We start from the raw sequence: 27,935 nt of genomic DNA, 5'->3' as shown, positions 1-27,935 counted from the left end.
AAGACCTTTTAAGGTATGTGCATTTTTACCACAATAAAAGTATAAATACAGCAATAATAAAGAATAGTAAATATAAAATAGTATCCTGTTGTCTACATTTATCAGTAATCTTGTGTTGTTCACAATGATGGTGGCTACCGTTTGGGAGTGCTGACTCTGTGCTAGGTGCTAGGTGCCGCGCCAAGCACTGTGCATCTCCCTACCGACGTGTGGGGCAGGAGACCCCTGGGAGACATCTCCCCTCATTTTCTAACCTTTGAGTCTGCAACTCTCAGATGTTTCTTGGGATACCTTAGAGGACCAATGATCTCAAAGAGCTTTCCCTTCCCCATGCCTCTCTTCTTCCTTACAACATCTGGACAGAGGAGCAGCTGGGCTCCCAGAGGAAGCGCAAGACCTGCAGCCCCTCCGCTGACAAGGTCAGGGCTCAGGGTCTCAAACAGAATCCAAGACTCTTTCTCTGCTTGGCCAAAGGTCAGAGGAATTAGCCTTGGAGTAACTCGTTTATGAGGTCTTGGACAGGTCACGGGAGTTCCTCATCCTAGCAAATGGAGGTGAGTTATTGGTATTAGGTTGCTCTGAGGTCTAAATATGAGAATACATATAAAGCAGCTGAGGATAACAAAAGGTATGGTTATTAGGGGGCAGGAATTGGTCCCTATTCGTGTCAGGGAATAACAGAATGCAGCTTACAGCAGTGGTTTTCAAAAAAGCACACATTGTCCTTTCAGCCACTAGATTGCTGGTTCTCAAGCTTTAGCCCCTGGGGGAGGGGGAGCTGTTGAAACAGACTGCTGGCCCCACTCCCCTGGAGTTTCTGATTCTGCAGCTGCTCTGGCATGGGGCCTGAGAATTTGCATTCTCAGACGTTCCCAGGTGATGCTGATGCGGCTGGTCTGGAGTCCAGGCTTTGAGAAGCACTGCCCTTGATCACCAGTTCTCAACTGTGGCTGCACCTTAGCGTGGATCAGGGGGATGCCTCAGCCAGCTCTGAGACCTGGATCACACTCTTGGAGATTCTGAGGGTACAGCTCTGACACTGGGAGTTTTCCAAGCTCCCAGTTGATTCTAATGTGCAAGCGCAAATTGAGAACCGCTGCCCTGAGTAGAGGGAGGAGAGCTAAACGGGCCTCCTTGTTGAGTGGGCCCGCCTGTAGCATCCGCCACAACCACCAGCCACTAAGAGCAGGCAGCTGTGGGGAGGGGTTTGAGAAAGCCCTATCATTGCTAACAATAATAAAAGCTAACATTTCTGAAACGTTCACATGGGCCAGGCACTTTCTTCAATACTTTATATCTAATAGTTCATGAAATCCTCATAACAACCCCATGAGATGATAACGATATTATTTGCAGTTTACATTTCAGCCTGATATACAAAGAAGCTGGGTCACTTATCAAAGGTCAAACAGCCAGAAAGCAATGGAGTCAGGATTTGAAAACAGCATACCCACCTCATTTCTTTTTTTGAAACAGAGTCTCGCTCTGTTGCCCAGGCTGGAGTGCAGTGGAACGATCTTACCTCACTGCAACCTCCGCTTCCGGGTTCAAGTGATTCTCCTGCCTCAGCCTCCGGAGTGGCTGGGACTACAGGCACATACCACCACATCTGGCTAATTTTTGTATTTTTAGTAGCGACAGCATTTCCCCATATTGACCAGGCTGGTCTCGATCTCCTGACCTCAAGTGATCTGCCCGCCTTGGCCTCCCAAAGTGCTGAGATTACAGGCGTGAGCCACCACACCTGACTGGGTCCTAGTTCTTGACCACTGGGCTAAGCAGAATGTATTTATGATTAATTATTGTGAAATTTAAAAAAAGGTTTTGTGGGAGAAAAACTCATTTTGTGTCTACTCTTTGCTCTGGAAGCTTTTCAGGGGCATTGGGCCAAATATGATACAATGCTGACTTTAAAATATTTGATTTACCTTTTCCAAAGCACATTTGCAGATGTGATCTTATTTTGACAGCCCCAACAACATGATCTCTCTCTACCACTCTTCCCTCAACCCCTGCTCCAGTGAAATAAACAACTTCACCATTCATTTCAACTCACCCAACATTTACTAAGTATGTACTTTGTGCCAGCCACCAGGCTACAGCTTGAGGACATAGAGATGTCAAGACCCTGAGACTCAGAGAGGCAGTGACCTGGCCAGGGGTGAGTTAAAGGCAGAGCCTGGGCCCGGCTCATCTAATGCTCTCGTCTTGGAGGAGCTGAGGGATGAACAGGAAAGGAAGGTGGTCCTGCAGGAGCTGCAACAGTGCTCTTGCCTGCTTTGGGACTGGCATGGCCTCTGAGGGCTCCTGGAGAAAAGACTCCAAGTTGGGAGCTGGCAGGAATTAGAAGAGGGGCATGAATGCCCAGGCTTAGAGCAAGAACTTATGAGCTCCTGCTCAGACAAAAACCTTGGCCCAGCTCCTTCTGGCCTCCACGTACCCTCACCCCTTCTCTACCCCCAGGCAGGCAGCCTTCCTATCTGAAAGGGCAATTACTCCAAGCAACCAGGAAGGCCAGAACCAGGAGACAAATTTCCCAACATGACTCTGGTCTGGACTTTAACCTTCAAATGACAGTATATTCACAATCCTTGTGTCTGTTCATAATGTTAACATGTAAATGTGAACATAGTCAATAACCACAATTTTTGTTACCCTGTTAGGGCACATCTCTTTTTTAACCATATCCAGAGGCCTTAAAAAACAGAAGTGGTCCAGGTCACTCTCCACCTCTGACAGGCTCTGCTGAGAGATCAGGGGACAGTGGCCCAGAGAGGAATGACTTGCCCGAGGTCACACAGCAAGCCAGTGTCAGAATCCACAAAAACCCAGGACTTCTGACTCCTACCCAGGTCTCCTTGGGGTTCTAAAAGACCCCCTCACCAGAGAAACCTGCTCGTAAATGTCCCAGTTCTTTCTTTTTCCTTTATTTATTTATTTATTTATTTATTTATTTATTTATTTATTTTGGGACGGAATCTCGCCCTGTCACGCAGGCTGGAGTGCGGTGGCGCGATCTCGGCTCACTGCAAGCTCCACCTCCCGGGTTCACGCCATTCTCCTGCCTCAGCCTCCCGAGTAGCTGGGACTACAGGCGCCTGCCACCACCCTGGCTAATTTTTTGTATTTTTAGTAGAGACGGGGTTTCACCGTGTTAGCCAGGATGGTCTCGATCTCCTGACCTCATGATCCACCTGCCTCGGCCTCCCAAAGTGCTGGGATTACAGGTGTGAGCCACTGCGCCTGGCCATGTCCCAGTTCTTAAGCAGCTCATGTCTACTTACAGCGTCAGCCACCACATTTATGCAGGCCACCCCAGCCCAGACCTCTCCCACCCAGCCCCACCCAGAGGTCTCACAAGCATCTCAGATGCTGAGGCTCCAACTCTGAACTAACCACCTTTCCCTTGAAATCTGCCCCACCCGTATTCCCTCTCCCCCAACCTTTAGTTGCTCAAGCCAGAAACATAGGTGTTACCCCAAGCAGATTCCTCTCCATCACCCCCACAACCTCCAGTAAACCAGTAGGGCCCATCACTTCTACCTGTCCTTTACCTTTCTTGAACCCATCCCTTTTCCTCTCCCTTCCACCACCACATGAAGACGACCTCATCATTTCAGCCCTCATCCATCAGAACAACCTCTCCCCTTCAGTTCACGCTTTTCTTCGACAAGTGTGTGAACACTCACTGTGGGCCTGGCACTCTACCCTGGGCTGGGGTGCAGCATTGAGCAAGACAGCCAAGATTCTGTCACCGGCATGACTGCACGGAAACCACTTTGACCACACTTCTCCCCTGCTCTGATCCCTGGGTGGCTGCAAACTGCCCCTGAGTTCAAGTGCAAACTCCCTCATGCAGGTATTCACATTCCTGGACCTTCCAACCACCCCTGATCCTTCCAGATGGGTCTGTCATTGTGCCCTGCCCAGGCTGATCCAAACAAGCTATTGGCCATCCTCCCAAACACCAGCTCAAAGACCCCCTCCTCCACAAAGCTTCCCTGCCTGAGTCAAGCACCCCACCTGGCAGGGTGAGTTTTGCCTTCTTCTGGAATCCCATTGAAACCCAGGATTTGTGTGCCTGCCTCCCAGACTGGGCTGTGATTCCAGGCGCTCAGGGGACTGAGCCATCGCCAAGCCCAGAACCTGGCACTGATGGGCATCAATGTGTTGTGTTGATGGATGGGCAGACAGAGGGGTGGGTAGAGCAAAGTCCAACTGCCCTTTTCATTCACTCGGCCCAGTGCCTATGCCTTTGTAGTTTTCTGGAAGTCCCTCCAGCTGTCTAACCTCCCCTGCTGGCATTATGGAAGCTCATGCCCAATTGTTCTCTAAATCTGTCCCCTTCCCTTCCCCAAAGCCCAGACCGTCCTGCCTTTCCCTTGACTGGGCAACAAGTCAACAAGAACAAAGGTCTGGTGAGGCCAACCAGGGAAAGGCCAGCCCGGGCCTCTCGGGATCTCAAGCCCTCGGCCTGTGTGTGTGCCAGAGCTTCCCACAGACTCGGGAAGAAGGTGCCGGAGGCTTGCCGGGCGGCCTTGCGGTTTGAAGCAGTGAGTCACCTTCTGGCTGCAAGTCAAGGAACTCTCACTGCGCCCTTGTTTGGACAAGACGAGGAGGCGCACTCAGAGTCAGAGACCCCGGGGCAGAGACAGGGGCAAGAAGAAGGGGCCACCGAGACCCCAAGAGAGTCAGGGAGACAGACGCACGAAACGACCGACACAACCAGGGACAGGTACGGCACGCAGAGAGAGAGGAGAAGGACAGAGGTAGCCAGCCCAGGACAGAGAGGGAGCGCGGGGAGCGCAGGGAGAGGAATCGCGCCGCCGGTGTAGACAGCTGGGCTCCCTGCGCACGCTCTGTCCTCCCCTCGCGGCTCCCACCGCAGGCCCGGACCCAGACGTGGACAAAAATGGAGCCAATGGGCTTCCAGACCGGGACATTACCTCACCAGAACCGGCTGCCATTGGCCGGCGCCCCCGCCGGGGCGGGCTGTTGCTATGACAGCCCAGGCCGGCGTTGCAGAGGGATGCTCGGAGGAAGCTCCGGGAGGGAGAGCCGCGTCCACTCCTCTTTCCAGACTATGATGGGGCCCAGGGACCCCTCCCCTCCGACTGAGCCCCACAGACCCCCTACTCAGGACAGAAGGGGAAAGCTGAGCTCCTGCTGGCCCAGGCATCAGAATTCCTGTAAAGACGCCCATTCGGCCCTCTCCCTCAACCTGGCCCACAGTCCCTTGCCAAGACCACCCCGCCCCCACAACCTGGAACCACACACTCATCCATACACCCTGCAAACAGCAAGGAGCACCCTCCAGCATCCAGGTGCAGCTGGGCTCTGCAGACGCAAAGATGAGTCCACCTCCACCCCTGCCCTCACAAAGCCCCCCACCCCCACAGTCTGATCAAGCAAGCAGTCCAGGAGAAAATGGCAAGGCAGTGTGTTAAGGATTAAAATAGAGGGAGCACGGAGGTTGTGGGAACACAGAGGAGGGGTCCCTACTCAACCTACCGAATCAGGAGGACTGCTGGGAGAAAGGGATACAGAGCCAGGACCTGAAAGAGCCAGATGAGGAAGGGTGGGGAAGGGATTCTCAGCTGAGGGGACAGCCTGTGCAAAGACTGGAGGCAGTAAAAAGCAAGGAACACTCGAGGCACTATGGCAGGAAATTAGATGGTGGGGTTCGGGGTGTTGGAGAAGAGGAGGAGTTTAAAGTAAAGCTGAAAGGGGAAGCAGGAACGAGATCCCAAAGGGCTTGAATGTCGTGCTAAGGGATCTTGGACCACATTCTCAGGCAGTTGGGGGATGGAAGGGGAGAGGGCTATGATTAGGTTTGCATTTTAGGAAGATCTCCACTCTTGCAGCTGTGTGGAGGATGGGCTGGAGGGGACTAGGAGACCAGTCATTGCAGGGACTGGGGAAAGTCAGGGCAGGGGGGACTAAGGCCCCCAGCTGGAGTAGAGATGGAGAGACCCAAACTCAGGAGGAAGTGTAAAGGACGTGGAGCCATAGTTCAGGTGACTGAGGAGATGGCACCAACTCACCTGGGAGGCTCTGAGGGCTTCCCTGGCAGCCAGATAGGATCACCGCTCTCCTTCCATATGATATTTGTGTCAGCTTGTGTATGCAACTTTTGTTTCAAGAATCATGCTGCATTGAAAAGATGTCTATCTCTTTTCACATCTCCCCACCCTCTACACACACACACACACACACACACACAGAGAGAGAGAGAGAGAGAGAGAGGCTGTGATTCACCTCCGTTCCCAGCACTCAACACAGAGCTTCGTCCCAAGTACGCTTCCACAAATCCAAACCCCCATCAGCCCCCTCCCCATTACCCTTACCCCAGCCTCCACCCACCCCTCCCAGCCTCTGCACTTCCTTTCCAACCTCCATGCACCTGCTTCCCATCTCTTTAGTCATGTCGTAGCCACCACCTAGGAGCTGGGACTGCCCCCCTGCTCACCATGTCCGCCCTTCCTATCACCCCTCAGCAGGGAGGAAAAGTTGCCTATCTGTTGGGTCAGATTTCTGAAGACTGATGAGGCCCATTTTCCGGTAAGCGGGGTCATTACAGTGCAATCATTGGGTTGTTATGATAATTAAATAAGGTTTGTTGCCTGGCACATGTAACTATCCAATCAATCAGCTATAGTAATGGCATTATTATGGGTGTTAGAGGAGGATGGAGAGGGCTGGCGAGGACTCCAGTGTGGCATAGCCCTGCTTTGGGATACCGGTGTTTGCTTCACTCATTACAGAGTGGTGTCTTGACTTCTCATTTGTCACACGTACTTGTTATTCACTCTCTCGAGGAAAAACATGAAACAAAGTAGATGGTGGGACAAGAGTCCTGGGTTTTTATTTTTATTATTATTATTATTATTTTTGAGACAGAGTCTCACTCTTATCACCCAGGCTGGAGTGAAATGACATGATCTCAGCTCACTGAAACCTCTGCCTCCCAGGTTCAAGCAATTCTCCTGCCTCAGCCTCGCGAGTAGCTGGGATTACAGGTAGGTGCCACCAAGCCCGGCTAATTTTTGTATTTTTAGTAGAGATGGGGTTTTGCCGTGTTGGCCAGGCTGGTCTCAAACTCCTGACCTCAAGTGAACCACCCGCCTCGGCCTCCCAGAGTGCTGGGATTTACAGGCGTGAGCCACCATGCCCAGCTGAGTCCTGGATTTTTGTCATAATACCACATGAATACCGTCAAACTCTCACGGAAATCCCTGATGCAGTGGTTACAGATGTCCTCTCCCAATGAACCAAGACAGGACAATTGAGTGGCTTCTTAAATGTCAAAAGAATCAACTCAGATCTTCTAATTAAGGAACCTTCAGGATGTCAGAGCTGGCAATGCCCTTAGAATCCTCTTATTCAACCTTTGGTTTGACATATGAGGAAACTGAGGGCCAGAGAAGGCAAGTGACTGCCCAGAGTCACACAGTTGGGTCGACCAGCAGAACCAGAGTCTTTTTAGGCACCCAGTTTCCCCCTCACTGCACTTTCCCAAATCCGGTCTGTCTTGCAACTGAAGAGTGACTAGAACCTCCTCTAGCCAGGGCACATGTAGGCCCTTCACATACTGTTACATTAAACATTCACGACAGCCCTGCAGGATGGCTATTGTTATTCCTATCTGAAAGGTCCAGAGAGAGAAAGTATCTCCTCCAAGACCACACAGTGTTACTGAATTGAACCCAGGCCTGTCAGGTTCCAAGGCCCACGTTCTTGGCATAGCAATGTGTTGACTCTAGGACTGCTCAGGTGGTTTATTTAGAGCTTGTGGGCATCAGAGTGATTTGCCAATATAATCACTAAAAGAAGAAGAGGTGAATCTGCTACTTGATGAAAACAAAAGAGGGCCTAGAATCTTCTGCACGTCAGTGCTTCATGTACCTGCCCTGTTGTGTGGAAGTGCTCCTCTAAAAGCAGTAGGAGTCAAAGGGTTATGCCCCATCTGAGGGTATAGAAGAGAACCCGCTAGGCTTGGGCATATTTTCTGAGTGAGGCACCACCACCCAAGTTCTCTGAGTAGAGGGTCCTCGGAAGGAGACACAGGAGAGTGTGTTTTTATTTTTATTTTTATTTTGAGATGGATTCTCATTCTGCTGCCCAGGCTGGAGTGCAATGGCATGATCTTGGCTCACTGCAACCTCCACTCCCAGGTTCAAGCGATTCTCCTGCCTCAGCCTCCCAAGTAGATGGGATTACCAGTGTCTGCCACAATGCCCAGCTAATTTTTTGTATTTTTAGTAGAGACATGGTTTCACCATGTTGGCCAGGCTGGTCTTGAACTCCTGACCTCAAGTGATCCACCCACCTCCGCCTCCTAAAGTGTTGGGATTACAGGCTAGAGTATGTTTTAATGAGGTCTCTGCATGAGTATGGATCTTGAAGTGATCATAGGTTCAGGATCTCTTGCAGAAAGGGCCAAGTGGGTGATATCTATAAGGACAAGTCAACTGCATTAACTTCATTGTCACTGGAGGCTCCCACAGCACAGTGCCCTACAGCCTCTTCCAGCCTTTGATGGAGGAGGGGCAGTGTCCCTCAGCACTGGAAGAGATGCCATCCTTTATAGCAAAAAATGGATTGTTCTACATCTTCAAGAGGTTCTATTTCTAGCTCTAGAAAACACTATGACTGTTGATCAGCAAAAAATTTTGCTGTATCTGGCTCTGGAAATATCTCTGTCCTTGGCTCTGGAAAATGTTCCAGAGACATTTATAGTCCCACAACATTGTTGGCTCTAGGGAAAACTCCACGGCTCCAGAGGACTTTCTGCTCCTAGTTTTGGAATTCTGCAACCTGTTTCTGGAAGACCCTTCCTCACCGGTTTTGCACTGTCCTGCCCTCCTGGCTCCAGATTATCCAATCCCATTTCTGGAGGACACTCTGACTGTGAAGCCAAAGAACTCTCTATACATGGCTCTGGAGGGCTGATTCTCTGTAAAGATGGAGGACCACTTGACTGGCCTGGAAGACTGACTGTCCATACTCTTCTTCCAAGATCTGGACTTGACATCCCTGGCCCAAAAAGATTGACTATATAGGGACCTGAAGGGCCTCTCCAGCTGACATGCTATAATATCATATTTCACAAGTGCTGTCTTGACCCAGTTTTGAGATCCTGGCTAAAACCTCTCAATTCCTCCTTGTGGGCACTTTGCTCAGCCTACACCTTAACCCCTCCAAACTCTAGGCATGGAGCTGTCTGTGCCCCTGGATCTAGACAACTCTTTGGAATAATCTTCATTCCTGGCTTCTGGAGTAGGAGGGGGAAATCTGGATAGATTGGAGGGATGAGAAGATAAGAGGAAGCACGGAATGGTTGCTGTGGCATCTGTTCTGATCAGCAACCTGAGCTGGATTTAAGTTCCATGGTCACAGGTTAGCGGCCACAATTGTTCAAATTTCATTTACATGAGCAGCCTGATGAGGTTCTGGGTTCAACAGGAAGAACTAATTTTGGTTCTGCAGTGCATGAGGCCTAGAGTGGGGGAAATGGAAGCTGTTCTCCCCATAGCTGTTGACCCCAGCAAGGTTCATGGAGTCTGAAGGTGAGGCATACTGGCCAAGATGTGCAGCATGATGGGCCCTGGCCAAGCCACTTTATGGCCAAGAACATGGACAAGTGGAGCCAGGGCAGAAAAGAGGGCACATGACAAAATTCCCATGAGGTCTGCAGTCAGGGCCATTCAAAGGCCTTTCTTACCATGCCAAACACCCATACCCCATTCCTGGCCTTCTACATTCCTCCTGGAATCACCAGCCCTAGAAGTTTAAAAATTGCATCTCCCGGCCAGGCACAGTGGCTCACACCTGTAATCCCAGCATTTTGGGAGGCCGAGGCAGGCAGATCACGAGGTCAGGAGTTCGAGACCAGCCTGACCAAAATGGTGAAACCCCACCTCTACTAAAAATACAAAATTTAGCCGGGCATGGTGGTGCATCCCTATAATCCCAGCTACTCGGGAGGCTGAGGCAGGAGAATCACTTGAACCCGGGAGGCAGAGGTTGCAGTGAGCCGAGATCGCACTACTGCACTCCAGCCCAGGTGACAGAGTGAGACTCTGTCTCAAAAATTTAAAAAACTTACATTTCCCAGATATCCTTCGAGTTGGATTTCGACTGGGTTCTGCCAATGGGATGTATCCATGCGAGATTCTGGAACTAACATCAGAGAGAGTCCAAGCTTCTAACTTTTATCAGCGGCAGTGACAATAGTCAAGCAGCATTGATGGTGAGTACAGGCTTGTGAGCCCAAAATGACACCACATTTCTTTTTCACTCCACTGGTCCTTCCAACGTTTCTATAACCAATTCCCTAAATTAAATCACTTTGTCTGATGTACCTAGAGTGGTTTCTGTTTACCTGACACTTATCGAAGATTTATGAGTGCCTACTGTGTTCTAAGATGTTCTAAGAACTAGGACTGTGAGACTGAACAAGAGTGGAATAGTGGATGGGGTCAGAGAGATTGGCAGAAGCAAAGCCATACAGGACCTTTTAAGCCATAGGAAGAAGTTTGGGTTTCAGTCTGATTTCAATGCTAAGAGCCTCTTATTCAGGGAAGGGAAGGATGTGATTTATGACTTGGGCTCTATGACAGATGAAGTCTAGCAGGCTGTAATAGAAAGGAGGGAGAGAGGGGGCTATTTGAAGACTTCAAGCTGGAGATGACAGACTGAAGCTGGTGGGGAGGGGTTTACTGTTATAACATTAGGGTCTGACGATGGTAGGACGGACACACTGACCTCTGATGAGATGAAAAGCAGAACTCTATTACTTACAGCATCAAGTGGGAGAAAGTTGCCATGCGGGGCCATGTCCCTACATGCAACCCCCTGGTTGCACCCAGGACAGGGGAACAGCAAGCTGGAATGTAGGAGGCGGCTTCTCTATGGCAAGTGGAGTGGGGTTAGCAGGTGTAGGGGCTTCCTGTGGGTTGGGAATTTTGAGTGATTTCACAGACCCAAGGAAGAAGTATTCATCCCTTGATGTTTAGCAAATAATTCCTGGAAGTTGTGTGTATTGTTGTGACCCAAGAGTGTTACAGCCCAGTAAGGAAAGGGGTTGGGGTGCAGGCTGAGCAAAGTGCCCACAAAGAAGAATTGAGAGTTTTTCGCCAAGATCTCAAAATTGGGTCAAGAGAGCCCTTGTGAAATATGGTATAACAGCGTGCTAGCTAGAGAGCTGTAGGTGTGATCAGGATCTGCTTTAGAGGTAGAGCTGACGGGACTTCCAATGGACTGCACGTGAGAGAAAGAGGAATCTTGACCATGGACTTCCAGAATCAGAGGGCTCTGATTTTGAAACCATGCTTCTCATCAGATACAAATAAAGATGTTTGATAACTTTTTTTTTTTTTTTTTGAGACGGACTCTCACTCTGTTACCAGGCTGGAGTGCAGTGGCGGCATCTCGTCTCACTGCAACCTCCACCTGCCAGGTTCAAGCAATTCTCCTGCCTCAGCCTCCCGAGTAGCTGGGACTACAGGCACAAGCCACACACCCAGCTAATTTTTGTATTTTTAGTACAGACGGGGTTTCACTATGTTGGCCAGGATGGTCTCGATCTCTTGACCTCGTGATCCGCCCCCCTCGGCCTCCCAAAGTACTGAGATTACAGGTGCGAGCCACTGCGCCGGGCCGTTTGATAATCTTTTAAAAACTTATTCAAATAAATGAAGGGCTAACAAGATAGTAAGAAATAACCAGGGCTAGCTGGAAGGAAATATGTAAGAACCCAGAGAGGAAAACGATCATAGAAGCCACTTTTGCCCTGAGAACACTGACCAAGAATAATGAAGAAGAGGCACAAACAATATCAAAAATAAAGGGTGGGTGCATCACCACCGATGCTATAGACATCAAAAAGAAGAGAATGTGGGCCGGGTGCAGTGGCTCACGCCTGTAATCCCAGCACTTTGGGAGGCCAAGGCGGGCAGATCACGAGGTCAGGTGATCGAGACCACGGTGAAATCCCGTCTCTACTAAAAATAGAAAAAGTTAGCCGGGCGTGCTGGCGGGCGCCTGTAATCCCAGCTACTCGGGAGGCTGAGGCAGGAGAATGGCGTGAACCCGGGAGGCGGAGCTTGCAGTGAGCCGCGATTGCGCCACTGGACTCCAGCCTGGGCAACAGAGCAAGACTCCGTCTCAAAAAAAAAAAAAAAAAAGAAGAAGAGAATGTGATGAAAAACTGCATGCCAATACATTTGAAATTTTAAATCAAATAGGTAAATCCTGAGAAAAATATAGCTTACTAATACTGACTCAAGGTAAAAAGAAAAAAAAATGCTACAACCACTTTGGAAAAGAGCTTGGCTTTTTCTAGGAAAGCTGAAAACTTTCTGTGACCAGCAATTATAGTCCTACGTATATACCTTAAACAAATTCATACATATGTGTAATCATTAAAATGTGTAGGACTACTTTTAGAAGTACAGAAGCACTGTTAATAATAGCTGGGGCTGGACACAGTGGCTCATGCCTGTAATCCCAGCACTTTGGGAGGCCAAGGCAGGCGGATCACAAGGTAAGGCGTTCAAGCCTGGCCAACATGGTGAAACCCTGTCTCTACTAAAAACACAAAAATTAGTTGGGCGTGGTGGCGGGCGCCTGTAATCCCAGCTACTTAGGAGGCTGAGGCAGGAGAATCGCTTGAACCTGGGAGACGGAGGTTGCAGTGAGCCAAGATCGCACCATTGCACTCCAGCCAGGGCAACAGAGTGAGACTCCGTCTCAAAATAATAATAATAATAATAATAGCTAGAAATTGGAACAACATAAATATTCATTAAGAGTAGAATGTGGCATATATAGTATAGTGAAATAATATGTAACAATTGAAATGTATGAACTACAGCTATACATAACAGGATGAGAATTACAAGTATAATATTGAAAGAAAACATGAAGATGCAAAAAAAAAAAAAAAGTATTCTGCAATTCCAAAAATATAAAGTTCAAATATAGGCAAAACATATATATGTGTGTGTGTGTATATATATATATATATATATATATATATATATATATATATATATATGATTTATGAGAAGTTTTTGAGTGCTGGCAATGTTATTTCTTGACCTGAATGGTAGTTACATGAGTGTTTATCTTTATTTGTTAAATTATGCATTTATTTTCATGTATTTTCTGTATATAATTTCTGTTTTATGATATAAAAAGGGTTCCAGAGAATGATTAAAAGAATGGAGCTAGGCAACTGGATGAATAATGGTGCCAATTTCTGATTTGGAGACAGTTTCAAAAAAGGAGTGGGAAGTGGGAAGATGGGGAATCCATAAATGAGATATTCATTCTTGCCATATAAATTCTGGCATGCCCGTTGGACATTCAAGAAAATATCTCAAGCCTGTAATCGAGGATTGAGTCTCAGAGGAGAGGCCCCAACTCTCCATCTCAAATGAGAGGAAGGAGGTATTTACAACAGACATAGCTGGCAAACAGCTTACATCCAGAATATATATAAAGAACTCCTGCAAATGAGTAAGAAAAAGATAGACAATCTTGTAGAAAATTGGGCAAGAGACTTGAGCACATTAGGTTTTAATGTAAGAAATTACACAACTGGGTCATTGTATGGGAATGAAGTGAAACCCAGTAGCTTTGAATCCCCAAGCTACTGGGGCATCAAGAGACTGGTCATTGCAAGGAAAGGATGTAGGATGCAGAAAATTGAAACATGTATTATTGGTTAACTCCTAGACAAATGGCAAGAGTTTAGAAAGTACCAGTGACGTGCCTGATAGAATCTCACCACAAGATGGAAGCCAACTCGTCAGAAGCCTGGAAAGCCCACCCAGCGTGGGACCTCTGTGGGTCCAGGATCTTGGAATGGCATCCCATGGTTCAATCTTCCGGATTCAACCACATAAATTTACCCCACCCATGTCGTGGACCCAAGCTTCCTACCATGTATCCTTAGCTTAAATGCAAGATAGTACTATTTTGTTCATCTTGATTGGAGTGAGAAATGAATAGGTCCATGCACATATATTTCTTTTACCACAACAAGATGATGAAGAAATAAATCCATAATATCGATACTTTTGTATAAGTTGTGTTTACAGTTGCAGTAAGAAATTTTATAATCGTTGATTTGCTTTATATAATTTCTGCTTGCTTTTTATGATATTTAAAACAAAATCTAAGCAACAAATTTTATGTCTGATTAGATTTACAGAAGCTGCTTAAGTGCTTAGGGATAATTTGTTCATCATATTTGTAAGTCTCCCTTGTTAGGTGTTTGAAGTGTTTGAATTGGCTAAATTAAATTTGTAATTGTAGTTTGAAATATCTAAAGGAATTTTCTTAATTAAGTGTTTAAATGATGTTAAAAGTTTGTGGGAATTTAATCTATCAAATTTATGAGTTAATTGAATATGAATCAATGAACAAGTAAATGTGATCTTGCTTTTATATAAAAACTACTAAGTTCATAAATAAAATACAAAGATCCATAAGTTGAGAGGAAAAGCAAAAGAGCCAGATTCTAAGATCTATAACTTAAAAAAATTTAATATTGATTGAAGTGTAAGTCATTGCAATTATCCCCACTAGCTGAAATCTCACATCTGAGTGCTTACACACAAAACAAAATGTTACCCTGAACATACTAAACAAATAAAAAACCACGTGGTAATTACTATACACATGCTCACTGCTGGAAGCATTCATACTGCACTCAAATCCAGGTGGGAGAATGCAGCATGTGCTACAGGTGAATCTCGGCTGTTCTCTTATGGGGATCAGCTCTTTTTCTTAATTATCTTCCATGGATTTTTCTTCCTTTACCCAGAGACCTGGAGGCCCTCCCAGCCCAGGTCCAATTCAGATGGATTCATACTTAACATCACTAACCTATTGATTTGCTTGTTTATTTACACTGCAGCACATGTTCGTTGTGGTGCAGAAGGAAAACCTCCTTCACATCTTATACTGAATAATATCAATGCACAGAAACCTACCCACTGATTGTTTGCTTAGGGTTAAGTTACTGGGTGATTTTAAAATAATAACAATGTTTTTATTTGCTTCCATTAAAACGCTTTGTTTTAGGCAGAAGTCTTTGAAAGGTTGCTAGATAGGTGTTAACAATGCTTTTGAGATATTTGAGTTCATTTGTTGGGAGTTGGGTGGGCCCGGAACGCCATAGACTCAAACATTTTTCCTTCCAACACATCTTCGGGAACAGATTCAGTTGATGTGGTGGAAATTCTTCTACTTCCCTTCTGGGCACAGAGCGCTTCTCAGAGAGAGAAGGAAGGCTTTGCTTCTCTCTTGTCACTGGAACATTTAATTTCCTATTTGTTTTTCATCTCTGTCTGGGAAATCTCCAGGGAGGACGATTGATTTGCCAAGAGGTGTCTTCCATTCCAAGACCTTGGCCAAGTCACCACAGTTACACCATCAGAACCTCACCTAGCCCCTTCAACAAAGGATGTAATTGTAGATATTGAGAAATGATTCCACTCTCCCTGCTTGAAGGACTGGCTTTGGGGCAGCTTTCTGAAGGCCAAGCTTCAGTTCATAGGATGTTAATACGTGTCTGAGCAGATGAGGGTATTAGTTGTGCCATCCATGTTTTAACCCTTGATTTTACAGTGTGGAAACTTGAGGGTCATGGGAGGAAGCCAGGCCTTCCCACGGCACCCTGTTAAATACTGTCAGACCCCAGTAGGCTAGGCCTTGCTTCTCCTCACTGCCTCTATTGTATCTTACATTTATTTTATATATATATATATATATATATTTTTTTTTTTTTTTGGAGACAGAGTCTCACTCTGTCACCCAGATTGGAGTACAGTGGCACGATCTCGGCTCACTGCAACCTCCGCCTCCCGGGCTCAAGCGATTCTCCTGCCTCAGCCTCCCATGTAGCTGGGACTACAGGTGCGTGCCACCACGCCCAGCTAATTTTTGTATATGTATATATAGAGAGAGAAAGAGAGAGAGAGAGACAGGGTTTCTCTCTTGTTGCCCAGGCTGGAGTGCAATGGCGTGATCTTGGCTCACTGCAACCTCCACCTCCCAGGTTCAAGCGATTGTCCTGCCTCCAAGTAGCTGGGACTACAGGCATGAGCCACCATTCCTGGCTAATTTTTGTATTTTTGGTAGAGACGGGGTTTCACCATATTAGCCAGGCTGGTCTCAAACTCCTGAACTTGTGATCCGTCTGCCTCTGCCTCCCAAAGTGCTGGGATTACAGGCGTGAGCCACCACGCCCGGCCTGTATCTTACATTTATTAGAAGGCTTCGGACCAGGCACAGAGGTTCACCCCTGTAATCCCAGCACCTTGGGAGGCTGAAGCGGGCAGATCACTTGAGCTCAGGAGTTCAAGACCAGCCTGGGCAACATGGTGAAACCCCGTCTCTACAAAAAAAAAAAAAAAAAAAATTAGCTAGGTGTGGTGGCATGCACCTGTGGTCCCAGCTACTCAGGAGGTTGAGGTGGGAGGATTGCTTGAACCCGGGAGGCGGAAGTTGCAGAGAGCCAACACTGTGCCACTGTACTCCAGCCTGGATGACAGAGTGAGACTCTGTCTCAAACCAAAAAAAAGAAACAAGAAAACTTCTACCTTTTAGTTTCCATGCTGGGGAGCTTTGCACACATGGCTATATTATTGCCATGTGTCAAACGAGGACACTAAAGCCCAGGTCAAGTAACTTGTGCAAGGATCCCAACATGATTCTGATGATACCAAAGTCCTTATTTATTCCAAAATCTAGGTTTATTGACTGCTACTTATTTACAGCACCTGAACAAGTTACCGAGAATTTACCAACATAAAGATGAAAGGAGGAGAAGTTAACACTGGTGGACAACAGAGGCCCCGAAGTCCATTACATGCATAGGATTCATGCAGATAACTTGATTGCAGACTTTTGTTTTCACAATAGTAAAATCACTCAATGAGTTTTCACTCTGACCTTGGGGGCCTAGAACTTGATCATCTTTGGGGGTTGATTTATCAGCTGAGACACTGTGAGATTTGTCACACTCTGTCTGGAAGCTGCAACCAAGGAGAGAGAGGTTTGATGGGGTCTCAGTATGAACGGAGGTCCTGAAGTGTCAAGCAGCCCGAACACCAACATCCTTTGCCTGTGAAGGAGATGCCATTCTCGACTCTTGAATGAGAGATGATCCTTCATCTTGAAAATTTTCTTTACCTACCTCTGGAAAAGTCTATGACTATGAATTGGGGTTGTGAACCCCAAAAATCTGAGACAGGTGTCAGTTAATTTATAAAGTTGATTTTGCCAAGGTTGAGGACACATGCCCGTGACAGCCTCAGGAGGTCCTGGTGACATGTGCCCAAGGTGGTCGGAGCACAGTTTGGTTTTATACATTCTAGGGAGACATGAGATATGAATATATGACTATATGTAGGATGAACATGGGTTCAGTCTGGAAAAGCGGGACGACTCGAAGCAAAGACGTAAGACTTGAAGTGGGGAGGGGGCTTCCAGGTCACAGGTAGTTAAGAGACAAATGGTTGGATTCTTTTGAGCTTCTCATCAGCCTCTCCAAAGGAGACAATCAGTTATGCATTTATCTCATTGAGCAGAGGGGTGACTTTGAATAGAATGGGAGGCAGGTTGACCCTAAGCAGTTCCCAGCTTGACTTTTCCCTTTAGCTTAGTGATTTGGGGGCCCCAATATTTATTTTCTGTTTCTGGCTTAAGAAAATTCTCAATCCCAGCTCTGGAAAATTTTATTCTTAGATCTGAGAAAACTTCTATTCAGGGCTCTGGAAAACCCTCCATCCCAAGGTGTAGAAAACATTTCTTGTGACTATAAAAATACTCTGCCCAGGGTTCTAGAAAATACAATGCCCCAAAATCTAGAAAATCTTTCATCATGAGGTCAGGAAAACCCATTGCCCTTGGCTGTGGCACATTCCCTACCCCTATATCTGTAGATGTCTGAGCCCAGTGGTGTGATGGTAAATGTTTAACAACAAGCTCTTGGCAGGAGGAGAGGAGCTGCTTGTTGGTGGTGTTTGCCAATTTACACTCCCACCATGACTGACTTCAAGTTATCAGTGTGACATCACTGAAAGCAGATTTAGAAGACAATGGCTACAATTGCCTCCTGCAATCACCAGAATGAGCCAGCTGCATCATGTTACCATTTAAGCCCCCTGAGAATGGAGGACTCTGATCCATGACTGTGGCAGATTCTGAATCCCTGGGTATGGAAGACTCTGAGGTCCTGAGTCTGGAGAAATCACAGCTCAGAAGTCTGAAGGACTCCCAAGGCCCTGGCATGGAGGACTCCAAGCCATGCACACAGCTAACCCCGTATCACTTGATTTATGGCATCCTCTCTCTAAACCAATGAGGTCAACTCAAAGACTTAAGAGGACATGAAAGGCAAGAATGTTCTGAAAACTGACATTCCTAATGGCCTAATAGGTCCTGACAATATCTTAATAGCTCTAATAACACGTATATATTTAAAGCATTTCCTCCGATCCGGGAGACCTAGAATTTGATCACCCAGTAGGTAAGGCTCATTTCCTAGCTGACACGTGAATGGACATGGTGTTTACAGGCATTTTGACATACTGTGAGCAGAGGGGTCCCCAGAAGATGGAACAAGGCATGATGAGTAGTTGTGATGGGATATCATGGTGACTTTGGAGGTCCTAATATGTTGCGTAGACAAGTAACAGGCTAGTGGGTCTAACTCAGATGGAGGCATCTGTATCAAGGACAAATTTATGTTTATAACTTCATAGTCCCTGGAGGGCTGGCCATGACACTTTCTGGTTTGGCAGAGAAAAAATCTGTGCCCTTGGAACCAGTGGAGATGCCCCCTGTGTGCTGAGCAAAGCGACAATTCCATCATACCGAGCTTAGAAGACACCCTGTGTGTGGACTGTGAAACCCCCACCCCAGCTCTGAACAATGCCCAATCACAAGCTCTGGAAAACACACAGTCTACTGTTTTAGAAAGTCTAGAGTTCTAGCCCTGTCTCTGGAAAACACTGTCTCCCTTCCCCCAGGAGAAGCTTCCCAAGAATCCTGGCCCCAGAGGACTCTTGATTTTGAGGAAGACCCAAGGGATGCTTCATTCCTGCCTCTGGAAAACATTTGGTCTCTGACTTTGGAGGGATCCTTCTGACAAATGTAGGAAAAAGCACTTTGTAAAACTAAAAAGCTCTGCCTGGCATGCGGCAGATGCTCAATAAACGTGTGTGGAATGAAGGAGTGGTCCTGGGAGATCTTTGCAAACTGCAATGCACAGCACGATCCTCAGATATTATTCTTACTGTGACTAAATAAAGCCGTTATCAGGGTATTATGGGAAACTCCATATTTCTCCCTAACGAGATCTTTTTTCTTGTGAGTTCTCACCAGCCCGAGAGCATAGGGCCTGGCTCACAGTGGGCATCAATAAACGTTTGACAGATGAATGGATGCATGGATGGATAAATGAGGGCTGCATGGATGGATGAATCGCTGTGTGGATGATGAGTGAATGGAAGATGGAAGGAGTGGCTGGCACATTTGCCTACTCAACAGCCACCCCCCTCTTCCTCTGCCTTCTTCCTTGCTAAATGAATCCCAATTTTATTCAAGTCTCTTGCAGCTTAGGAGAAGCCTGTGCCCTCTCCACAGGCAATACATCTTGTTGAGTTTAAGGCCATCAGGATGGTCTCTTTTCCCTTGCCAGACAGTTGTTTAGGAATAGTCATAGGATGCAATTCTGGCCCAGGAGATATGAAGGGAAGTCTACTGGGGACCCTCCAGGAAAATTTTCCTCATTAGAGGAACACAAACAGGAGACATTCCTTCTTCTGCCTTCAAACACTAATATGTGAGGATAACATGAATAGAGACGGTGCAGCCATCTTGCAACCATGAGGAGATGAGAGAGAAGACAAAAGCCTGACATTCTGAGGACCACACAGCAAAAATGCAGAAAGAGGCTGGGTCCTTGAAGCTTGTCATTGAACCACTGAATTAACCAATGTGTGTGGGTGGGCATCTGGATGAATGAATGATGGATGGGAGGATGGGTGGGTGGATGGATGAATGGATGGGTTGGTGGGTAGATGGGTGGATGGGTAGATGAATGGGTGGGTGGATGGATGGGTGGGTGGATGTGTGGTTGGGTGGATGGGTGGATGGATAGGGAATGGATGGGTAGACGGGTGGGTGGATGGATGGATGGATGGGTAGATGGATGAGTGGATGGATGGATGAGTGTGTGGATGTGTGGGTAGTTGGATGGGTGGATGGATAGGGAATGGATGGGTGGATGGGTAGGTGGATGGGTGGGTGGATGGATGGATGGATGGGTAGATGGATGAGTGGATTCTTGAGGGGATTGGATGTGTGGATGGATGGATGAATGGACGAATGGATGATTGGGTGGATGGATGGATGGATGGATGGATGGATGGATATTTGTGGGAGATGTGAGGGTAGATGGTTGGGGGTGAATACATGGAGATATATATATATACATATATACATATATCCACATATATAAAATATAAAGGACTAAGAATAGTATTATTGTCTTCCTCTGAAGAGCACTCACTCCAAGGCATTCAAGGTCAGAACTGGCTGAGGACAATTGAGCTTTTCCAGTACTTTCCTCCAACCCTCATGCTCCGTCCTACTTCATGTGCCCTGGGCCCACCTGTCAAGGCTGATACCTGCCTTCAGTGCCTGTCATCTGGAAAGTCTTGTGCCCTGCTGACTCTCATGCAGGGCCTTGCCCTGCCAGAGAAATGTTTGGTCTGTAAAGAAGCTCAGGTAAGACAGCCTGGCACAGTGGACTCAGATGGTCTTGAGTCCAAATCCTTGCCCTGCCTCTCATGAGCTCCCTGTCCATGGGCAGCCCCCTAACCCACCTAAGCAGCCTTCTCATCTATAAAAGGAGAACAGAGTTCCATTAGTGGGTCTGCTATGAAGATCCAAGCACCCAGCGCCGTGTGAAGCCCCCAGTATGCCCTCAATAAATGCTGAGTCCTCCTGAGTTCCTTTAGCCAGCTCAGCCACAGTTGGGCAAGCATGGGCTGTGGCCAGGCAGCAGCCTACATACAAATGCAAAGGAGACCTGACCTCTGCCCCCTCCAACCATTCTGCTGCAAAACGCTGTCTCGAGGCATTGTTCCTTGGAGCCAGCCACAGGGCTCGCGGAAGGACTAGAGGAAACTGAGCAAACCTCAATTGCTTCCTCCTTTCTTGTGCCACTGGATATGGCAGGGCGGATCAGCAACTGGGAACCTTAAGAGCTTGCAGGTTGAGAGCGGACAGAGTGGACAGCTGGCTTAGCAGGCTGGCCCCGGGCCAGGCCAGGGTTGCAACCTCACATCCTGCAGCTTCCAGCGCCCTCTTGGACAGAGACAGATGATTCCAGCTCTCCAAGTCCAATTCTGCCTCTCCTTGGGATATTCCCTAATGCCTGAGATCACCACCATGTCCTATTACCTCCTCCACTCTTTACCCTCAAGATGTTCATTATCTGTCCTCTTGTTCCTCTCCTTTCCTCAAGCTCACTTGTGGATCTGACTGCTGTACTGCCCACGGCACCTACTGCACCAAGCCTTCCCTCCCCACAGGCCCCATGCATAGGCTGTTTTCCCTGGCTTATTTATTCCTCCCTGCCTTGTCCCTCATCTGTTAAGACTCACCCTGTGTCAAGTGTGCCAGGAAAACCTTCTGGGTTCCCACCTGGGTCAGGACCACACACAGGACTCTGAAGCCCTGCATTTACTGCACGTGTCACACTGTCTTTCTGGATCGGTCTCCCCAACTAAACTGAGCATTCCTTGACATAAGAGATCATATCTCATGGATCTCTGCAGCATATAAAATGGTGCCCCATTCATTCTTTCGTTCACTGAATGTGTATTCTGATGCATCCCAGTGGTCCTCTCTTTATTGTGGACATGTGACCGTGCAATGATGGTGACAGTGCCTTTAGCTTATCCTTGGCCCCGTATACTTTTCAAAGCCCTTGAACTCTCTCCTCTCATTAGTATGAAGCTCTCAAACAGATTGATTCTTGGCTCTGAGAATGATTAACTGTCTGTTCTCAGGCAAGTTACTGAACCTCTCATGAGCCTTAGTTTCCTTGTCTGTCACTCATTGATTCGACAAACATTTATAAAGACTCTACTGGAGGTTCTGTCCCAGGGGATACCAACTACTGGGGATACCAGCATGAGTCAAAAATTGTCTTGGCCTTTGCAGAAATCTCAGTTCAGACAAAGACAGCTTTGGACAGTTCAATCCTCAGGACAGTAAAGACCCCACCAAGGGCTGGGGAGTGGGGTATGGAGAGTCATTTGATCCACCCAGAGGGCCCTAGGAAGATTTCCAGTGACACCTTGGTCAAGCCTTGTTTGGAGGATTAAATGGTATCTCATTTGTGATCCACAAAAGGAACTCCACAGCATGTGTGAAAAGTCTCAGCACGGCGTCAAGCACAGGGTGGGTGCACACTGAGTCTCAGCTTTCCACGCCACCCAGGAAGGGGGCATGACAGACTGCAAGCCAGCCCAAGGCCCTATCCCTGCTCCTCAGATGCCCCTACAGGTTGGTCTCTCCTCTCAAGGTGGCTGGGATACCTGTTGGAGCACAGACCACCTCCGACCCCAGATAGCTCTCATGAGATGCTTCATAATCACGCTTCACTCTGAGTTTGATAAATAAAGGTAATTGTAGGATAATTAGACTCTATTCTCTTCCAACATCGTAATTGGCATGAGATGCATGATCCTTTCTTGCACATCATTTTGCCAGGTGTATTTGAAGCTTTCCATCTTGGCCTCCTCACACAGTGCAGAAAGAGTAATGGCTCAGAAGCCACTGCTGTGACACGCTGGAAGCCAGCAGGCAGCCCCCACGTGGCCCCTGACTAATCACTGTAGATGCCTCCTGTCACATGCTGGGAGGGTTCCCAAGTAGATCGTGCCCTTGTCACCACCATCATCAATCACATGGTCATAATGCTCCCCAGAGTGCCTGCGTAAGAGAGAAGCACATGACTTTTGGAATCTGAGGATCCAATTTCAAATCCCAGCTCTGTCACCAACTTGCTGTGTGACCTTGGACAAAGTGCTCACCCTCTCTGAGCCTCAGTTGCCCCAAGTAGGAGTGATTATCCTTAATACAATCAAATAAGACAGCACATATGACAATGCTTCCTAACAGACCAGGCAGATAGCACCTGAGTGCTTCCTACCCCTACTGCCAGCCTCTACCCATATAACTGGCAAAGCAAAACCTGAACAAAGAGGAGGGAAGGACAAACGTGAAGATGAGCATACCCTTCTCCTGGTATATAGGGAGCTTGGAATTACACACTAGGATCCAGATGCACAAAGGGAAAGCAAATGCAAATGTAGCTTCCTCATACTTCTTACACATGACCTAATCTCACGCTCCAACCTCCATCCCACTGATGGGGCATAAGGGTAGAAGACAGGACTCTTCTTTTTTTTTTTTTTTTTTTTTTTTTTTTTTTTTTTTTTTTTGAGGTGGAGTCTTGCTCTGTCTCCCAGGCTGGAGTGCAGTGACATGATCTCGGCTTACTATAACCTCCACCTCCCGGGTTCCAACGATTCTCCTGCCTCAGGCTCCCGAGTAGCTGGGATTATAGGCACATGCCACCACACCCGACTAATATTTTTACTTTTATTAGAGACAGGGTTTCCATGTTGGGCAAGCTGGTCTCGAACTCCTGACCTCATGATCCACCCGCCTCAGCCTCCCAAATTGCTGTGATTACAGGCATGAGCCACCGCACCTGGCCGGAGAGGGGACTTTTAATTGGCAAGTTCATCACCAGTTAAGCAGGGCTCTGTCCCCTCCAGTTTAATATGGTCTCTCTGGTGTTTACACCATTGCCTTGGGTGAATGCTCAATGTTTCAAGATTTCTCCCCCTTCCCATTTCTCCTCCAAATATGGCAGCCTAAATGTGAGGGTGATCTGGCTGTGACATCTGTCACCCTATTGATCGCAGGGTTGATTCTGCTGATCTGGCTGACTAGGCGGGTGTCCCCTTCCTCCCTCACCGCCCTTGTGCATTCCTCCGGAAGCTGCACACTCAGTCTAAGAGGACAACCATCCTCGATAGAGGACTGTTCTTCAGTCAAGGGTATATGAGTAGCTGCACTCTTCTTCTGGAACCTTCCAACAAGTTCTCAAGGTCCAAATATGGCAGCCAGGAAAGGGGCAAATGGAGGAACCTGGGAGTCTCCTGGGAGCAGTGGGTGAGGTCTCCTGTCGCTGTGTTACACACCTGGTCCACGATGGCACCCATTCAAGGCCCCTCTTCCTGCTCCTCTCAGCACTGGCCACAGTGCATCAGCCACGGAATGGGTCTCACCAACCTGGTCCTGAGCCAGCCTCTCCTGCTGTGGCCCAGGAAGCCCCCCTTCCCTCCTGGCCACAAAGAGCCCCGCTCTGCTGGCCTCTTGATCCCAGGCACATGCTGGAGTTCTGGGCCTCCTGTGCACCCAGCCCAGGTCATGAGGACCCCCCCAGTGCTCAGTCAACCTCACCTAACCAGCTCCCTGTTTCTACCCACGTTGTGTTTTCACCCCCACAATCCCGCCTCCTTCCCCACACTGGATAAGTGGTAAGGTGGATGTTCTAGGACTCAGTCTAGTGTTTCTAGTATCTGTGGTCTCATCCCCACCAGGGGCTGATGCCCAGGAGGGAGGGCCCTCAGGGCTTTCCTTGGGACCCATACATGTCCTCACCCTAGCCCCTCTTCACCAGAATCCTTGTCTCCCCCGCTGTGCCCACAGACACTCCTACCCTCTGCTCGCTCATCTTGTCCAGTAGGAATGTCCCTCTCCATCTCCTTCATCGTTTCCACACTCCTCCTGTGATCTCAGAGTCTGCCAGGCAGGGCTCTTGATATGCAAAGAGGGCTTTGGAGACTTAGAAAGCCTTTCCCCTCTCTCAACAAAGCCTGGCTTTCAAGACCATTATCTGGCTAAAGACTGCAGGATCCTATTCCGTCAAAAGCTGAACATCAATTCTTTCCTTTTGTACTCCTGATCCCCAATCCTATTGCTCTATAAGACCCTGGATGCCTCTGGCTGAAAAGGAAGAGAGTGGCATAAAAGCAGTTCAGAAACACATAGGTACATTAAAAATATCTATCATTCCTGTTACACCAGACTCTCTGGATGTCAGCGCACAAAGAGACCTTGGAAAGAACCTCACCCTTCCTCTTCCCCCAGCCACGTTAGAGGCCCAGAGAGGGCAAAGATGGGGCTCGGCCCAGCGGCTGAGCAGGAATGAGAAGACATGGTCCCTGATGCCTGGTCAAAGCCTCTTCCCATGATGCCTCCACTAGGGAAGTGGGTGCAGGCCATTCCTTTGTGAAGCACCCTGCGTCTGAGCACTTTCCAGAACTCTGTGAAGCAGGGATGAAGCCTGTCTTGCTCACCAGTGCACCCCCATCATTGAGCCCGGGGTCTAGAATGCAGTGACAGGGACGTCTCAGCCCGTGTTCCCACTGCTCCTGCGTGTTACTTCACTGCTCCATGTTCCGTGCCAGTCATGTCAAAGGTGTTTGAACCAGAGCAACTCCATCTTGAATAGGGACTGGGCAAAACGAGCCTGAGACCTACTGGGCTGCATTCCCAGACAGTTAAGGCATTCTAAGTCACAGGATGAGAGAGGAGGTTGGCACAAGATACAGGTCATAAAGACCTCGCTGATTAAACAGGTTGCAGTAAAGAAGCCGGCTGAAACCCACCAAAACCAAGACAGTGACGAGAGTGACCTCTGGTCATCATCACTGACTGCTACACTCCCACCAGAGCCGTGACAGTTTACAAATGCCATGGCAACATAAGGAAGTTACCCTGCATGGTCTAAAAAGGGGAGACATGAGTAATCCACCCCTCGTTTAGCACATAATCAAGAAATAACCATAAAAATAAGCAACCAGCAGCCCTCCGGGCAGCTCTGCCTATGGAGTAGCCATTCTTTATTCCTTTACTTTCCTAATAAACTTGCTTTCACTTTACTGTAGGGACTTGTCCTGAATTCTTTCTTCCACAAGATCCAAGAACCAGTCTTGGGGTCTGGGTCGGACCTCTTTCCTCTAACAGTCACAGTGAATTCCTCTATCCAGGCATCTCAGAGGCACTCCCTGTCTGCACCTGTGTTCACGGGGCTGGTTGCCACCTGACATGGAATCCTCCTGCCTGCCAGCCCCTTGCTCCACACCAGGTGCTGTGGGGCGTCTTTACCGACCCTGCTGTCCTCAGCTTCAGTCCACCACAGTCTCTCTGAGCCTCAGTTTCCTCACCTTCTCCATAACGGTTTGACTGGTTGTGGCTTTTAGACATTTTTTAGCAGCAGAAAAACAGAGCTTCTCTTTGGTAAGCAAGGAGATGGGGTCCTCCTGTAATGCCTGGAAAATTGAGAGGTAGGCATACACATCTGTGTAATTTGAATCAGTGGTTTTGGCTTCACAGCTCCCCTAAAGCACAGATGCACAGAATTTGAAAATCAACTAGATATTTCCGCAGGGTTCTTGCAACACCAACTTGATTAAAATTTAGGACTCAGACAGTCTAGACACAAATAAGTAAAAACTACATCAGCTACAAGCAACAAAATTAAAAACAAACAAAAAAACTGAGCTTTAAATCAGAGAGCTGTTCTCCCCTAACAAGAAGTCCAGGAGAAGGCAGACCCCGGGCTGGGAGAAGCATACCCCAAAGCCATCGGGCACCCTCCTCGCTCCACTCAGCCGTCTTCCACCTGTGGCTTGTTCCTCAGTTTCACAGCTTCCTCCTCAGATTCGTGGCCTCAGGACCACAAAGGGGCTGCTCTGGCGCCAGCATCTTGCCTGTGTTCTGGGGAGGAAGGAGGGGACTGGCAAGGAGCCAAAAGCCTATAATACCAGCTGGGTGGCCTCCAGACTTTCCTGGAGACCCACTCAGTGAACCTGCTCAGATTTCATGGGCTAGAATGTGTCATGTGGCATCCCAATAAACCAGGGAGAAGGGGAAAAAAAACAGTTTTGGTTTTTTAGTCTGGGCGCCTTTCGCCACCATGAAGAAAGTCTGGGCTCTGTGAGTAAAAATGAAGAGGGTGGCAAGCAACTGGGTCCACCCCAGGGGGCCTGAGGCCAGCCCCAGCCTGCCATTAACCTATTGTGTGGTTTGAGGCATGTCCCTTCCCCTCTCTAGCCTCAATTTCCCCATTTCAAAATGGGAGAACTGGGCCAGATGCTATGGGATTTTATTCAGCTGACTGGCTGGTGCAAATCCTGACGCTGCTACCTATGAGCTGTGTGACCTGGGGCGGCTATTGGACAAACCTTTGGCTCAGTTTCCTCATCTGTAAAATAGGGGTAATCGTGGAGCTGCCTCATAGGGTTCTGAGGACTGGATGGGCTGTTACTTGTAGGGCGTTCAGCAGAGTCTGACAGGAAGGCACAGACAAAAGCCATCAGTGACGCTGTTATGCTAAGCTCTGACAGTCCACGAGTCCTGAGTCCTGCTTCTGCGCGCCTCTGTGTGCTGGGTGACCTGAGGCAGGTGCCTTCCCCTCTTGGGGCCCAGCAGGTCTGAGAGTTGCCTTCAGAAGCTGGGCCTGGCTGTGACAAGAGAGTGAGTCCCTTCCTGGGCTGGGAGGGGGAACAGGAGCGGACGGAGTCAGCCGGTTTCCTGCAGCCGGGGCAGTGACCTGGGCAGCAGGGACTTCCTGTTTCCCAGAGGGAATCCGGGCCACTGCATCCAGCCCCTCCCTCCCCTCCCTGCAGCTCCCCTCTGTAATGGAGGAAACTTGTCGCTGGGGCAACCTTCCCTGCGTCATCTCCCGGGGCGGGCGGCCCTGTGTGGGTGAGAGAAGCACCAGCAACAATCGCCCTTTGTCTCCAGCTCAGCTGCTCCCA

General features: G+C 48.2%; 1 long non-coding RNA gene across 2 annotated transcripts; it reads left to right on the top strand.

The window, feature by feature from the left end:
- The first annotated feature begins 5,012 nt into the window (after positions 1-5,012).
- On the top strand, positions 5,013-14,084 carry LOC107975876 (uncharacterized). Of its 2 annotated transcripts, XR_008547001.2 has the most exons (5): positions 5,013-5,189; positions 6,498-6,561; positions 6,922-7,019; positions 10,118-10,252; positions 13,744-14,084. It is a non-coding gene; the product is annotated as an uncharacterized LOC107975876 (long non-coding RNA). The 2 variants fall into 2 exon arrangements; XR_001719389.4 differs by lacking the exon at positions 6,922-7,019.
- The last annotated feature ends 13,851 nt before the right edge of the window (positions 14,085-27,935 follow it).

The sequence above is a fragment of the Pan troglodytes genome, chromosome 1 (assembly GCF_028858775.2).
Source record: "Pan troglodytes isolate AG18354 chromosome 1, NHGRI_mPanTro3-v2.0_pri, whole genome shotgun sequence".
NCBI classification, from domain to species: domain Eukaryota; kingdom Metazoa; phylum Chordata; class Mammalia; order Primates; family Hominidae; genus Pan; species Pan troglodytes.
Note: the sequence above shows the minus strand (reverse complement) of the source record. Positions and strands in the feature narration are given on the sequence as shown.